At 41.3% G+C, this 16,092-nt stretch overlaps 1 protein-coding gene across 3 annotated transcripts in view; it reads right to left on the bottom strand.

Annotated features, from left to right (window-relative positions):
• Positions 1–16,092, bottom strand: part of ACSS3 (acyl-CoA synthetase short chain family member 3) — a 127,005-nt gene that overhangs the window by 61,249 nt on the left and 49,664 nt on the right. The window lies entirely within an intron of this gene.

Below are 16,092 nucleotides of genomic sequence, written 5' to 3'. Positions count from 1 at the left end.
AAAATGTGAATGCCTTGGGACATCAGGACCAGCTCAATCATTGACAGAAGAGTAAACTTATATACAAAATGTATTAAAATTAAAACATGTACAATGTAGAAATTGTGTACCCATGTGAGCCCAGAGATGCTGAGGTTTTCACAAGCGTAGAAAGGTGACCGAAGCATGGCAAAATGTCGAAGATTGAGAGTAGCCGTGTGTGTTATGTCAGCATATGCTCCTAAACAATGTAAGAAGACCTGGAGAGCTTTAGAAATTATCTGGCAGAAACCACAGTCACGGCTGAGAGTAATTCTTTGTTAGTAGAGATTTAAGCTGCCATGCTGATGAAGGGACCCTGGAGATGGAACAGTGTAAGTCCGGCTTTGGTGAAAGAAAGGCAGAAGGAGAAAAGTGAGCTGACCACTGTTTGATTATTGAGTTCTCAGTGGTGAGCCTATTAAATAGGTTCAAAAAAAGAATCTCACCTGGTGACATGCTATAGTGGAAAAAGTATGGCCTAAGTGTGCTATATTTTGATAATAACGGAACATATGAAAATGGTGAAAGACAAAAAGGTTATACTAAGAAAACATGTATCAGAACAATATAAAGTATTAACAGCTAAAAAAATGCAGCCTGAGAAACTAGGTTGGATGATGATATACAGGAAGAAACTGAATAGGTTGTTATGTAAATAGGGAAAGGGGGGGAAGAAAGAGTTTTGCCAAAAAGTAAAGGCAGGCTTTCATTTTGCTAAGAACAAAAGTCAGTGGAGGGAGAATGGAGGAAGTTTAAAGAATGTTTAATCAAAGCAGCACAGATAACATGTGGCACAATGAGTAGTAAGGAAATATGCTTTCAGAGAGAAAAAGATGGTCGTGGATGTCTGATGTAAAAGAAGTTAAAAAGAAAGAATGAATAATTCAGAAATTTTGATCATGAGAATAAAAAATGCAAGCAAAAAATGAGGCTAACAAGGCAGTTGCTAAGATAAGAATGGCAGCTGAGGAGGGATGATATTGAAAGCTGGAGGAAAATTGTCATAGGAAATTGGTTTGGAGGCCTGTCAAATAGAGAAACAAAGTAGCACAAGATATGAAGAAATGTTTGTGTGAGAATACTTGATCTCAGAATGAGCCTCACCCGAGGGAAATCAAGCAAATTGCCACATAGAGTAAAAGGTGAATACAATAATGGGCAGGAGAGCTAGGCTTAAGCGATGTTAAAGAATTGGAGTGCCAATCACGGCCCCATCTCCCTAGCCACTCCCCCCACCAGGCTTCTGCATTCAACCAGCTGAGCTGAGGGCTCCCAGTACCAATGGCGTCCCTACCTTCCCAGCCACTCCCGCCGCCCACGCTAGACTTCCAGCTGGAAAAGCAGAAAATACCGGGCATTGCACGTCTGGTATTTTCTGAATTTTTTTACTGGGTAGAGAGCACAGAAAATGGACTGTCCAGTTAAATACTGGACATCTGGCGACCTCATTTTCATAGGCTGTTAAATGAGAAGAGACAGCTGCAAATGGAAGCACCAACAAATTATGGGAACATCTCAAAAGATATTCACCTCTACAGAGGAGGCAGAAGCAGCATTGAATAAGAAGAAACAATGTGAATATAAGAATTGTTGTTATGATCAACTAAAGATACTGGAGTAACACAGCTTCATAGATTACTATGTGATTTATTAGGCCAAGCTAGGATACCAGATGACAGAAGAATGGGATTGACTGTGCCTCTCTGGAAGGATAAGAATGATGCAAATTATTCACACACCTATCAAGGCATCATCCAGTTAAGTCAGCTTCTCAAAGCCCTTAAGAGAATTTTTGAAGAAAGACTGATACAAGGTACAAGAACCAATAGAAAAGGAGCAACATGGCTTGAGGAAGAGAAGGAGTACTATAAATATAATATTTGCAATGACATAGAAATGTGAAAGACTGATAAATGGAGGATGTAATTACTATGCAGTACTGATGAATCATGAGAAAGCATACATCTTGGTTCCTTGGGAGTTGACATTTGGAATACTGAGATGGATAGAAAAGGGACTTAAAGAAGTAGAGATGACAAATGAGCTATGTGAAGGATCATGAACTAAGGGGGCAATAATACATGGAATTTCATAGAGTTCTGAGGTGGTGTGGAAGACAAGCCAGTATGCCCAATCCACTTCTTCTAATTATTGAGTTAATTAGTAGAAGCAGCCAGGCTAAAATCACAGACAAAATGGCCCTTTTGGCTGATAACAAAGAGGAACTAGTGAATATGATATCAGAGTGGATATTTGGAGGTAGCTACTAAGAAAATAGAAGAAAAGGGTGAGTACCAGTTCACAAACTTGTTTTACATCAATTTGGATGACAAAGAGTCCAGAAGTTAGAGCCACAGAATAGATTGGAGAAAGTCATCTGGTCAAGGCACAGTCTTACAATGGTGACAAATTTGCTTGGACAGGCAAACTTTGACATGATTTTCCAAAATCTCCCATGGTTGATGCTTTGATCAGATTGAGAAAGGCCAAATACAACCCCTGCTGGTGTTCTTGACATTTTTCCAGAATCTGCCTGCCTGCAAAGATCAGGTCAGTGGTTCTGCGTGATAGTCTGAAGCCACACTGGTACTCTGTAAGTAGTTCCTCTGCAGGAGGGAGCAAGTGCTACAGTAAGATTCTTGCATGCATCTTTCCCAATAATGGAGAGAAGGACAATGCCTTGACAGTTGCCGCGGTTGGCCCTATCTTCTTTTTTGAAAATTTTGACAATGTAAACATTACATAAGTCAGCAGGGATTTCTTCAATGCACCAAATTTTGAGCAGCAGCAAATGAAGCTTGTTAGTCAGTGTTTCTCCTCCCATTTTCAGAACTTCAGCTAGTATGCCATTAGGACCTGGTGCTTTATGATATTGCATTTGTGTACTTGCTTTGTGAACTTCCTCCTTCATTTAATTACCTTTCTGGGTTCACAAGAACTTCCCAGATTGGGTGTGGAGGGATGGAGTTGATAGTGTTGTCAGTCACAGATAATTCTCGATTTAAAAGCTTTTTGTAGAGTTCCTCCCAATGCTCTTTATTATCTTAAGGGTACTACCATCTCTGGTTCTCAGCAGTCTGAGGCCATATGAGCTGTTCAGAGTTCTTGTCTCACAAAAAAACTCCACATATCATATTTGTCAGTGAATGCTTGGACTTATTTTGCTTTGTCCTCCAACCATTTCTTTTTGATTTCTCAGATCCTCTTTTAACTTGAGCTTTGAGTTGATGGAAAGATCCATGTGACACAATGATGGATGGCTTTGCCAGTTGAAGAAAGCATCTTACTTCTGGCTCAAAAGTAGGGATGTCAGCGTGTAGTCGACTATATGATTAACTAATAAGCCTGGGCTTATCGACTAACATCCACTCTCCCCTCTTGCTGCCTCTCTATCAGTCAAATAGTATCAACAAGGCTCACAGGCTACCTTTCACATCCTAATGACTTAACTAACAAACCCAATAATGGAGGTGCTAATTGTTCTTATCAGCCTCTTGTAACTATTTGAACCATCTACTCACTGTCTCTCTCTCTCCTTTTTTCTTCTTCTTCTTTCCCCCTCCTTTTTTTCTCCTTTCTCCTCCCCCCCCCCCCCTTCCCTTATATATTCTTGGATCTGGACTTCTAACACGCCAGTCATCTGAAGATGTGGGTTGTTCCCACAAAACCTCATGATATCATCTACAAGTTTTGTTAGTCTTTAAGATGCTACTTGTTGTTTCTTAAGTTTTTCTATTTTAAGGTTGGTTTTTCAAGTTTTCTAACCTTAACTGAACTACTCATTTGAAAATGGGATTTCTTGCAGCTACTAAAGCTAACCCCTTTCCCAATGTACATGAATAATTTTAAAGCAGATCTTCTTGGTCATATATGAAATAAAAATAATACTTTTAAAATGTGTACATTCTGAGTCTCACAGGAGAGAGAAAGCCCGGGCTAAAAGCAACCTGTAACTTTCAAAGGCAAACAACAACAGAAAAGATATGTATAACATTTGAAACTCTATTGAAGGTTACGTAGTCTAAGAATTTACAAATCATTTAGCTTTCCAAATAGTACAATAAAGTATCACACTTATTATAGCCACTTCTTTGCTGAATAATACGATGCATGCACATTACATATTCTCAGTTGATGGCATATGTACTTGACATTACATGTTAGAATTCTATTTAACTGGAGGGATATTCTCTAACAAACTGCAGCAGAAATGGATGCACCTTTTGGCACTAGCAATTGGTGTTATCTGTATTATTATTAGTAGCAGTAGTAAATTAAATAGTGCTATGTAACCATATATTAAACCCACACAATCTTTTAACATTATGTTTTCTCGTGTGCTTTGTCAGAAGCTGTCACCCCTCATGAAGCACTACAAATGTATTTCACTTCCCCTTCAGTATGGTAAAGTCTTGAAGGTGAAATGAAGTGGTTTTTAACTAGGCCCCTACACAAATTATTATTTATGATCTAGAACACAGAATATACTACAGGTTTGACCTCCCTCTTTCAGCACCAGACCAGTCCTGAATAAGGGGATTTGCCAGACCAGGGGAGGGAGGTCCCTCTCAACATGGCCAGTGCTGTCCTGCTGCCCCCGGCTAGGGCTCCAACCTAGTCCCGCTGCTGCCTGCTAGGCCATGGATGCCACTGGGGTTGGAGCTCCACAGCCGGGGATAGAGTTCTCTGGCAGCCACTGCTGCCATCCCACAGCTCTGCGGCTGGGGCCAGAGTTCTGCAGCTGCAGCTGCTGAGCCCCCATTACCGCCTGGCTGACCACAGGGGCCAGAGCTCTCTGCCCTCCAGCTGAGTCTCTGTGCACCCCATGATGCTTCTGCCCTGCAATCCACCCTCCCTATACCTGGGCTCTGTGGTCCAGGAACATCCTGGACCATGGATGTTGCCAGACCAGAAAGTCCCAGGTAAGGAAGGGACAATCTATATCAGACTAAAGGTCTTATGCAAACTCTTACACAAAATAATTTTACTCATATAAGTAGTCCCATTATTGTAACATATCACAAGCATTTTTATTTCACTGTGAATGATTTACACCCTACTTTCCATGTGCCTATTTTTCTCTCTCATATGTCTATAGACACTTAGGATGACTATGGAGTCAATAAAACAAAGATCTCACTATAAAAGCATGGTAATTGAGATAAGAATAATCCACCACTGTTCATCCCAGTCATCCTATGGAAAAAAAAATAAGCAGCCCTTCTTTAGGAGAAACAGAAAACTTTACATTTGGGGCCAATGAAAGATACGAAAAAGATGAAATGGCTGAGTAACTGCACTTATGTGAGCAGACACATTGACCTCAATGGGATACTTGTGTGAGCAAAGTTACACACTTGCATGTGTCCAGGACTGGGCCCATGAATGTAAGTACATACAAACTATTTGAAAGATATTTATCTTTTTTTCTAATTTAGTGAAATTCATCAAGAAAGTTTTTGTTTATTTGTTTGCTTTGGTTGGTTGTTGTTGGTGGTGAGTTTTTTTGAGATAATGAGCAAGAGGGAGTGTGTCATGTTCACAATGCACGCCTCCTTGATGTAGAGTACTATAATCTTGCTATCAAGTCACATGAACATTATGCTTCATGTTTGAAGAATACAGTTTTGTGTCAAACAACAACTGTAGTCTTTTCATAGACATTTTTTGTACAAAAATTTAGGAGATAATTATATAAATTAATGAGCATTAAGTTTATTTGACATTATAATTCTTTCTTAGTCCTTGTTCAGTGATCTTCCCTGTAATACAATGGGCAAAATGACCTGTACATAGAAATGTTTCCATTATTGTCAACGACGAAAACCCATGAGAGAAAGGAGGACACTGAATTCATAGTAGTATTTCTTTTTCTGAAACATTAGCAGGATCCTGCTGTGAGGAAGCTTACAGCATTGTTCCATCCCAATAGATTCACAATAAAACCTTAATTCCGTCACAAATTAAATGGAGCTCACAAAATAAGATATTATTCTTCCATTTTTGTTTATTTCAATTCAGTGGAACAATCTAATTGTTAGCAAAAGAGGGCAAGATTTCAAAGAATAGCCAAAGCTTTATTAACTAAAACAATTAATTTTAATTATATTAATACTATGGACTGTAACTATAATTTCCTCTCCATGAACAAGAGTTGTTGGGTCCATTCACAACAGAGTTCTACATATTAGGCAATTTTCTAGTAGTAGCCAAAAGTTGGGTGGGAGAAAAACTAAGAATTCTCTCTGTAGTTTTAAAGAGATCACTAATTATCAAGTAGGGATCAGTAAATGAGGATCCGTGTTCACCCATCTGAATTATCATTGACTTGATAGAATACTTTACACACAGTTCCAGACAGAGAGAGATGAGTACACATATCATGAAGATCAAAGTTAAGCCCAATTTATATATATAATTTTGCTGCCTTGACCAAAGCAACCTGTGGCAAGATGAAGCAGGAAAACTGCCACAGGAGGACAGATAAAATGGTTACCTATCTTTTGTAATTCTTGTTCTTTGAGATGTGTTGTTCATCTCCATTCCATTCTAGATGTGCACACACCCAATGTGCATAGTCATCAGAGATTTTTGCTTTAGTGGTATATGTAGGGCCAGCTATTATGCCACACTGAATGCCATGATCATGAGTCAGTTTGTCAGGCACCACTGGCCCTATTTCCTCTCAGTTCTTTTCTGAGAGATAATATCCTGGATATACAAGAAGAGACACTTCAGACCTCTCAAAACCCATGCCATCGTGTTGTGAGGAAAGACGGGCCTGTCTTGGAATGGAGAATGGAAAGCAAGATAGTGGCCAGATGGACCTTGAATGATGACGGGGATTAATTGTGCAGCAGATAATCCTGCAGTATGGCCTGCTTGGCCCAGATATGCTGTCCCAAGACCCAGAACATGAGCTTTCTCCCTTTGATCAGGTAAGTCATTCTAGGGGAGGCTGTCCAGCTATCCAGCAAAACCTGCTAAACACGGGCTGAGCATGCCTGTTCATGCATGTTTAGCCATGCAGTAGCCAAGTCATCAAGTGCAGGGCTGCTAAGTTCAGTTGGAAAAGGCTGACACTGTTCTGGAAGAGCAGATCTGGCCAGAGCATCAGCTACCGAAAGACTCAGCGACATGCCAAACCAGCGCTGACAAGGCCACATAGGGGCTATTAGAATAATTCCTGGCCTGTCTTGCTTGATCTTCGCAAGGACTCAATAAATCAATCAATGGCATTGCCAGAAAGGCATATTTCTGCACCCCTGTCCACAGTATGAGAAAAGCATCTGATAGGGAGCCCCTATCCATTCCAGCCATGGAAAGATAAAGCCAACTCTGGAAGATTTGCTGACTGCTTCTAGATGGAGCAACCACTTATGGTCAGACAATAAAATTCTGTTGAGGTGATCTGCAAAGATGTTTCTGGTTCCAAGCAGGTGCACAGCTATCAGATGAATGGCAAGCTGCACCCAAAAATCCAAAAGACGGAGAACTTTTTGACAAAGGGCCCAAGACCTGGCACCTACCTTGCCTATTGAAATAATACATGACAGCGAAATTGTCTCTCAGGATCTGCACCACCTTGCCCTTTTTTCTCATCTATTAACAGGCCTAGGTCACAGCATGTGAAACACATCAGATTCAGGCTCCTTTGCACTTTCTCCTGTGACCTGCCCTCGTTGAGCCAATTAGCTATTCAGATAGGAGAAAATGTTTCAGGTAAGCAGCAACTGGTATTGTACAGTTTGTGAACATTCTCAGGGCCAATTAGAGGCCAAAGGGCAGAGTCATGAATTAAAAATGGCATCTGCCCACTATGAAACATCTGTGACTCTGGAATATGGAAATAAATGTCCTTCAAGTTGAGGGAGATACAAGGAGAGGATTATGGAGGCCAAGGAAACCAGTGAAATGTCAACTTCCTGAGCGAAGAATTGAGACAACACAGGCCCCTTTTGCTTTCAGAATTAGGAAGTGGCAAGAATAGAATAGAATAGAATAGAATAGAATAGAATAGAATAGAATAGAACGCCTTTCGCTTCATGTCCCAAGGGACCTTTGCCACTGCCCATGGGTGCAGGAGGTTCTCAACCTCTTGGAAAATGTGTTGCTTATGAGAAAAGTCCTTGAAGAGGGACAGAGAAGAAGAGGGGTGGAAGGAAGGGTTGACAAAAAGCAAGGTGGCATGGGGAATTTATTTGGATGTTACCCTTCAAAATAAGCATTCCTGGCCTTTGGAATTCTTTTCCGGACCAGGCTGTGTGGGTGAATGGAAGGAGGAAGTACAGCAAAGACTATAGCTTGAATCTTCATCCCTTCTTGCAAACATCTGACACGGCTGACAAGGTGGTGGCAAACAAAGGTGGCCAGAAATGCTTCCATGCAAACTGCAGTGTATGCATTCCCAGTGAGTGAAGGGTGGTTTAAGTGTCCTTTAAACTATGCAACCTCACAACTATCTGCTCTGAAAAGAGACAGTGCCCACTGAATGGGAGATCCTGGAGAGAGATCTGCATCTCTTGTTAGAGGCTGGTGGTCTGAAGCAAGAAGCTGTGCCTCATGACCACTACCAATATGACCATCCTAACAGCTGAGTCCACCAAATCCCACATCATCTGGAAAGATGACCATGGTGGCCCGCTCCATGAGAATGCCAAATTCCTGGGTTAGACCCTGAGGGAAGGTCTCCTTGACTTTACCAAGGAGTCCCATAAGTTAAAATTGTATCCACCCAACAGAGTCTCATGATTCACCACCCAGAATTGAATTCTAGCTCTTGAAAAATTTTCTCTCTCGGAAAAGTCCAACAAGCTTCTTTACTTTTTGGAAATGAACTAGAATGCCCCTGATTGTCCTTTTCACTGTCCACAAAGACAACCAGCAAGCCTGAAGGTAGGCAAGTATACAGGTACTCAAATACTTTGGCTGGAATGAAGTATTTCTTTTCTGCCCTTTTGGAAATGGTAGGAGGGATAGACAATGGGGTTTGCCAAAGTGCCCTGGAAATTTTCAGGACTCTGTCATGCACTGGTAGTGCAACAAGTGCTGGGGTAGACACTGAGAGGACACTGAACAATATGTCCACCTGCTTGGCCATCTCCTACAAGTCTAGATCCAAGTTCTTGGCCACCCTGGTGTTCTAGCGGGCTGCTTCTCAACGATCTGGCAATTGCCATGTCCGGGGATGAGTACGGCAATGGTATTTCCGGGGGAGGCTCCAGGGAATCATCCCCTGTGGGGGAATACAATTTTGGGGTGACAACTCCTCTACCCCGACCCTTCGAGTGGGTCAAATGCACTGATCCTGGTGCTGGCAGTTGTTGCTTTAAGGCTGTGGCAGATGAGCAACAAGGGGGCATCATCATCCCCAACTTGCTGCACACGCTCCAATAAGACTACTGTGCTAGCCACTGGACATGTTGCCAAGGCATTGCTGTCGATACTGATGCAGTCTCAGGTGCCCATTCACACCAGTGAGGTCTTCGCAAGGGGTGACCTGCCCTTCTCTGCCAGAGGAATCCCTTTCCAGTGACCACAATGAGGCTGTTGACACCTGTTGTCTGCTTGCTGACTGTTGCTGTCAGAGACCAGTGTTTGGAGTGGGAGGCTTGATGTCAATATCAAGGGGACTGTGGCTAGGGCTGGGTTTGGGCCCCATACCATTCCCAGTAGTTGGTGGTGGATGTTTTAAGGGCTTCAAAGTGGCAGAATGCCCAAACTGGATTGTTTGCCTGACCCATGCTTTTCTTGCTTGGTGCTGGGGAGATGGGCTTTGTTTTCTTTCTGGGCACCAGTGATAGGAAGTGGTGTAAGGCAGAGCCTGGTGCTGACAGCACACTGTGCAACAAGAACAAGGTACCAGGCAACCTTGGTGGGACAGCATGGAAGCTGGTTCATAAGCAGCCATCACAGGGACAGCCAACAAATGAGTATCATGCTCTGAATTCTGGATCAAAAATGTTTACAAATATGACACTTACTCTTCACAGGTGATTCCCCAAGCTCTTGAGGCAGCTGTTGTGGGGGGCAGTTAAAGGCAGAGGCCTGTTACAGTCTGTGCAGTGCTTAAACCCCTGAAGACTGGGACATGCCTTCCCCGCCCCTACTGGGACTCTAACTTCTACCTCCTAACTACACTTAACACCATTTAACACTAACTACTATAAACAACTATTTACAAGGCCCTAAGGCTCACTCAGAGGAGACTAAACTACCAGCTCTTACTAATGAAGGAAAGGTGCTTCAACTAACCACTGCAGGTGGCAAGAAGGAACTGAGACAGCATAGAGCAAGCAGCATCTGATATATGGACACATGAGCACTGCACTCAAGGGGGTGCCATAGGGGCAAAAATCTCTGATGACCATGCAACATGCACGTGCACACGCCTATAATGGACTCAACATGACCACACATTCAAAGAAGAGGAGAAAGTTACTAAGTTAATTCAAAAGAGGCAGGTAATACAATAGCATGAATAGATTAGACTAGACACAGACCAAATGTTTCTGGAAATCTATAGTTAGGCATCTGACTCTATATTTAAGCATCAAGGGCTAAAACTAACCCTAGCCCTAAGTTAACCCATAAGCACCTAAATGTATCAGCTCTGTCCAAATTTGAAAAGTTCAGCCTGTGTATATTTTATCAAACTTCATACATGCACCTAGGCATTTTAGAAGGAACTAAAATATATTTCACAATTTTACTGTAAAAGCATTAAAAAACTAAAGGGCTTGTCCACCTGAGCTAGCCCATATTAAATTAGACTAGTGGTTTTCAACACAGTCTGCAGGTCCACAGACTACGTTGAAGGGGTCCATGAAAGATTTTTGTTACCATAAAATAGTGGTTTTCAATCTGTAATCTGCAGATGCCTGGAGATCAGTAGACCATGTCTAAGCAAAGCCGCCTCCCCAGTAACAGGGCCAGCAAGGGCTGCTTGCCCTGCTCCTTGGGAGGCTTTGCTGCAGGCTCTGCAGCAAGCTCCCCAGGAGTGCCAGTGTGTAACCTGCGGCAGAAGGGCCGAGCGGGGCACCCACAGACAGTGGCTTCTCTGGCCATTTGGAGAAGCCTCTGCCTTGGAGGGTCTGTGGTGGGCCTCATGGGGCTGGAGCAGACCTCTGACAAGGGTATGCAAGGAGCTATTCCAGCCCTTACTGATTAACCATGTACATCACTCATACAAACTAAAATAGTTTAATTCACAAAGTAATTCAGTTAGCAACTGAAGACTTGTTACAACTAACTGCTATACAACTGGAGTCTTAAACATTCTCAGCCAATCTCTTGCTCCCTCCCCTGATGAGACAGATAAATTCAACTTAAGACACTACTTAGCTTGAGGTAAAGAATTGTGCACATGCAGAGGAGTCACATTACCAGCTAAACTCAAGTGATAGCTTGAGCTAACACTGCAGTGGGGACAAGTTCTTAAGTATCATAAAACCCCTATGAAATAAGTAAGTATCCCCATTTTACAGATGAGGACACAAATCCACAGAGAAAATTCTAAAAGACTTGCCTAAAGTTAGAGGGGCAAGTTGAGCGTGGTATCTTTAACTGAAGCAAATTTGTAGGTGAAGAGACAAGCTTTATAGGTACATAGAGCTCTTCTTCAATTCTGGGGAACACACTTAAGTGTCAGAGCTCAATAGAATAATAAGCAAAAGAAATACAGAATTACTTTTTCCAACTGAACAGTAAATCAAAGAAAGCGGTTGTAAAAGTGATGCAAAACACCATTTATTTATACATATGAAAAAGTTCTGGTATGAACAATTTTATATTTTTAATCCCACTGAAGGCTGAATTGTTGCAATATGTCAATGCATTTATTATTGCAGTCCTGCTTCTTGAACTTAAATGTGCAATAAATATTGTAATCTCTATGATAAGTGAATATGTCTTCAACTGTTGTCTCTGTAACCTGGATTCCTAGTATTATAAATCAGTGTAATTAAACTTTTAGGGATTCAATCAAAAATGAACCTATGAAGGACTGAGCTAACACTAGATTTTGATCTGTGCATTTACGATTCAATATTGGAAGATAGATAAAGCATGTACCTTTTGGCATTATTCCTCAGTACAAAAGCAAACATACCTCTCTATTCAAATCATTTCCTGAAAGCCCTGGTGCTGGACCTGATAGTTCTTTAAGTTTCACCATATAGGGTGAAACAACGAACAAACTATTTTCAGTGGAGAGCTGTCATCTCTGGAATTTGTAATTTCAGATTTACCTGACAAGAGAAAGCGATGCTCCTCACAAGACCTCCACCTTTATCTCCAAACATTTTTCTAAAGGATTCGGCTGTGGATTTTGTTTGCATTTACTAATGTAAGATGGTGGATGTATTGTGGAGTTTTTATTAATTCTTTCAAAGTGTATCCAGAGACAATAGGAAGGTATAATTTAAACATGCAAAAGACAAATTAAGTTAAAAATTGGGATACCTTCATTTTTAATTTAATTTTACTCCTTTTGTTGGTAATGGGCTGTCTTCTTCTCTCTGGGTGAATCTTCCCTCGGTGCAGAGGATGTGTGCATGATCCTCCACACCACTTAAAACCCACAGCAGGGTTATATTGGATAGGGCATAGCGAAGCAACTGAATAAGTCAGCCATTAGATCCCCAGCTCACTGCAGGAGACTTAACAGGACTATCATAAATTGATGCAAAAGATTTTAATGGGCAAAGAACTATCCAATATCTATCAAAGATTAAGTATTGCACAAGTCTAGTAGAGCATATCAGATATTCAGGGCTTTATCTCCTATAGGCGCCTATTATACTTATTTTTCACACTTGTTACCTGTTCACCCTAGTGGTATTCCATGCCCACAGTCTAACACAGGGATTGTGTTGCAGCTCCGTGTCTCATACCCCAAGTTGTCAGGGTAGATTTTCCCTGCACAAAGCCACAATAACTTGAGCTTTATGCAAATAAAAATAAATGTCAGTGTGTGATCCCTGAAGTTATGTTTAAAATAGAACAGTCCATGATGCAATAGTCCAGTAGACCACACTAATCAGTTACACCAGTTTGCAGGCCAGAGGAGTACCACAGAGAAATAATAATCCGTATATTACCTCTAAACCATACTATTGACCAATATATCTGGCTGACACATTATTTTTATATATAAATAAAATCTATACGTATGTATACACACACACACACACAAACACACAAATATTAGTATGCACTAAATATTAATATTATTGAAATTAAATACCCTAAAATGGCCTACACCTTTTCTATAATCCTGTACTAAATATCCCATGACATCTTGCATTAATAGACCTAATCTTTGGATTAAATAGACAGAAAAGGTGTCAAGGATCAGGATTTATGAGTATTTTACCTTAGTATCAGGTAGTGAGTTCTTATTACAAGCCAGTATTAGAATATCCCAAAGGAAAAGAACAAGAATATTCTACCATGGTACGAACCCAGAAGGTACTTTCATGGACCAATACCTGGAATGCTAGTATTCAGAACAAGGGTAAAGAAAGGAAATGGAACAAACTCTTGGGTTTATTTTTAGTGACTTGTAAAGAAACGTGTAACTTACAAAATCATCTTAAAAATACTGCCAACAGACTGTGTAACACCTAGGCTATGTCTAGATTGCATCTCTTTTTCGTAAAAGGGATGCAAATTAGACGTATCGCAATTGCTAAGGAAGCAGGGATTTAAATCTCCCCTGCTTCATTAGCATAAAAATGGCTGCCGCCTTTTTTCAGCTCAAAGCTTTGCCGGAAAAAAGCCAGTCTAGACGTGGATCTTTCAGAAAATAAAGCCTTTTCTGAAAGATCCCTTATCCCTTATTTTAAGAGGGATAAGGGATCTTTCGGAAAAGGCTTTATTTTCCGAAAGATCTGCGTCTAGACTGGCACTTTTTTCCGGCAAAGCTCCAAGCCAAAAAAAAGCGGCAGCCATTTTTATGCTAATGAAGCGGGGGAGATTTAAATCCCTGCTTCATTAGCAATTGCGATATGTCTAATTTGCAACCCTTTTACGAAAAAGGGATGCAATCTAGACGTAGCCCTAATGTATCACTGCACAAAATGGTTTCTGAAGACTGGTATCCTTCAGAACCCTTTTCCTGAATTATATTATTATTGGATTGCAGCAATAAACCTGACATTGACACTTCCTGACATTTGCTCTAGAATATATTTCATAATAACCAAAACATGGTTAAGCAATTGGCTATACAATTTATTATCATTAAAGCTGCGAGTTTGTCATGAAGGTCACAAAAGTCATAGATTCCATGACTTTCTGGGACCTCCGTGACTTCTCCAGTTGAACCACCTGCTGCTGGAGCAGTCTCAGGTCACCGCACACCACTTCCCACAGCAGCAGCAGGAGTTTGAGTATGGGATAGGGCTTCAGGCTGCATGTTAGGGAGCAGAAGGGGTAAGGGAATTGGGCAGCAATTACTTCACTGGCTACCTGGAAATGGCAACAGTCAGGAAGCTCTAAGCATTGCCTCTACCTGCAGACACCTCATTCACAGTTCCCATTGGCCACATTTCTGCCTTGGAGCTAAAGGGAACGTCATCGCTTCTGACGAGGTGCAGAGCCAGTTAGGAAGTCTGTCAGACCTATCATCCCTCCACCAGCACCCACGGTATACCCTAGGCTGCCCTTGGGGATGCGTCCCTCCTCCAGGATTTAGTCTGGGGTATAGAATACAAATCATGGACAGGTCATGGGCATTGAATTTTTGTTTATTGCCCATGACCTGTCCATGACTTTAACAAAAAACACCTATGACTAAAACATAGCTTAAGTCATCTTCAAGCATTATCATGACAGCTGATAATGCCTTGATTAGCTCCAAGTGTTTTTCCTCTCTTCCTTTCCAATTAAGACATACTTAATCCAGGTGCTTGTATATTGAAAGCATCGGTCCATCTGTGAGGAGAAGGAGATGTACAGCTAGGTGTTGGCAAAGCTAGAGTCTCTTCCAAAAGATCTCAAGTATACACTCAGAGATTCTGCTCTTGATCACACATCATCAACCAAACTGTCAGTTAGGTTCCAGATGCACAATCTTTATTAGTGGTGATATCGGAGCCAGAAAGAACAGCTTGACTATCACATCCCAGAGGGAGTCTTTAAGGCTGGCACGTAAAGGCTTTGTCTCTATTTATGAGATGACCAAATTTGATGCAAAAGTCACTGAGAGATAGTCACAGATAGGAAACATCCAGACTCCAATTTTACTGTTTAACTGCACATTAAAAAAAACCTTAAATATCTCTTTGCTAAAAATAAATTATGCTTATGTTATAGATGGGGCAGGGTGCACTGCCCATTTAGACTAGCCAACACTTCACCTTAAAAGACATTGTTTTCAGTTGCTTACAATTTATCAAACTGTAACTAATACAGCTGAGGTTTTCCATGCCAACTCCCTCAGACTGTTTTTTTTTTTCAAGTTTCAGACAAAATAGGTTAGCCTTATTCTCGGAAATAGCTGGAGAAAAATACATTGTTGCGGAATGTTAAAATATTCTGGCAATGTTTTCTTTGGAAAATTCTAGCTTTTCCATGCTTTACAGTAAGGATATGAAATTTGGCACAGGGTGGACTTTGTAACAGGGATGTGTCTTTGTCATCCCTGTGAAAGTCTAGCCAAATTTGGCTGAGTTCCAAATCTCTGAAAAAAATCAAAATTTGCACACACTCCGTACAGACTAATTTTACCAGCTAAAATCTCCAGAGTCCATTCTCATTGATCATGCTCAACTCTCTCACAGCTCTTAATGCTAATCAGATTTGGCATGCTATTCCCACAGAGCAAATGAGCATGCTTCAGTCAGAGATGAAAAGGGCAACACCAGATTTTTCCTCTAATTTTCTCTTCCAGATGCTCTGGGAGATGGTGGGGCCAGGCACTTGTAATGAGAGCAGGGAGCCTGTCCCTCATGTTCTCTCAATGGCACCCAGGCAAAGTGGAGGAGAAAGCCCCTAAATTTAAATGCTGAAGGGACAAAATCTGGTCTACAGGAAGAAATGGAGCAGTTTAAGACAAAGTCTAGAGAG

This window comes from Pelodiscus sinensis, chromosome 1 (assembly GCF_052426305.1).
Source record: "Pelodiscus sinensis isolate ZL-2025 chromosome 1, ASM5242630v1, whole genome shotgun sequence".
In the NCBI taxonomy this organism is placed as follows: domain Eukaryota; kingdom Metazoa; phylum Chordata; order Testudines; family Trionychidae; genus Pelodiscus; species Pelodiscus sinensis.
This window is presented reverse-complemented; position numbering and strand designations above follow the sequence as displayed.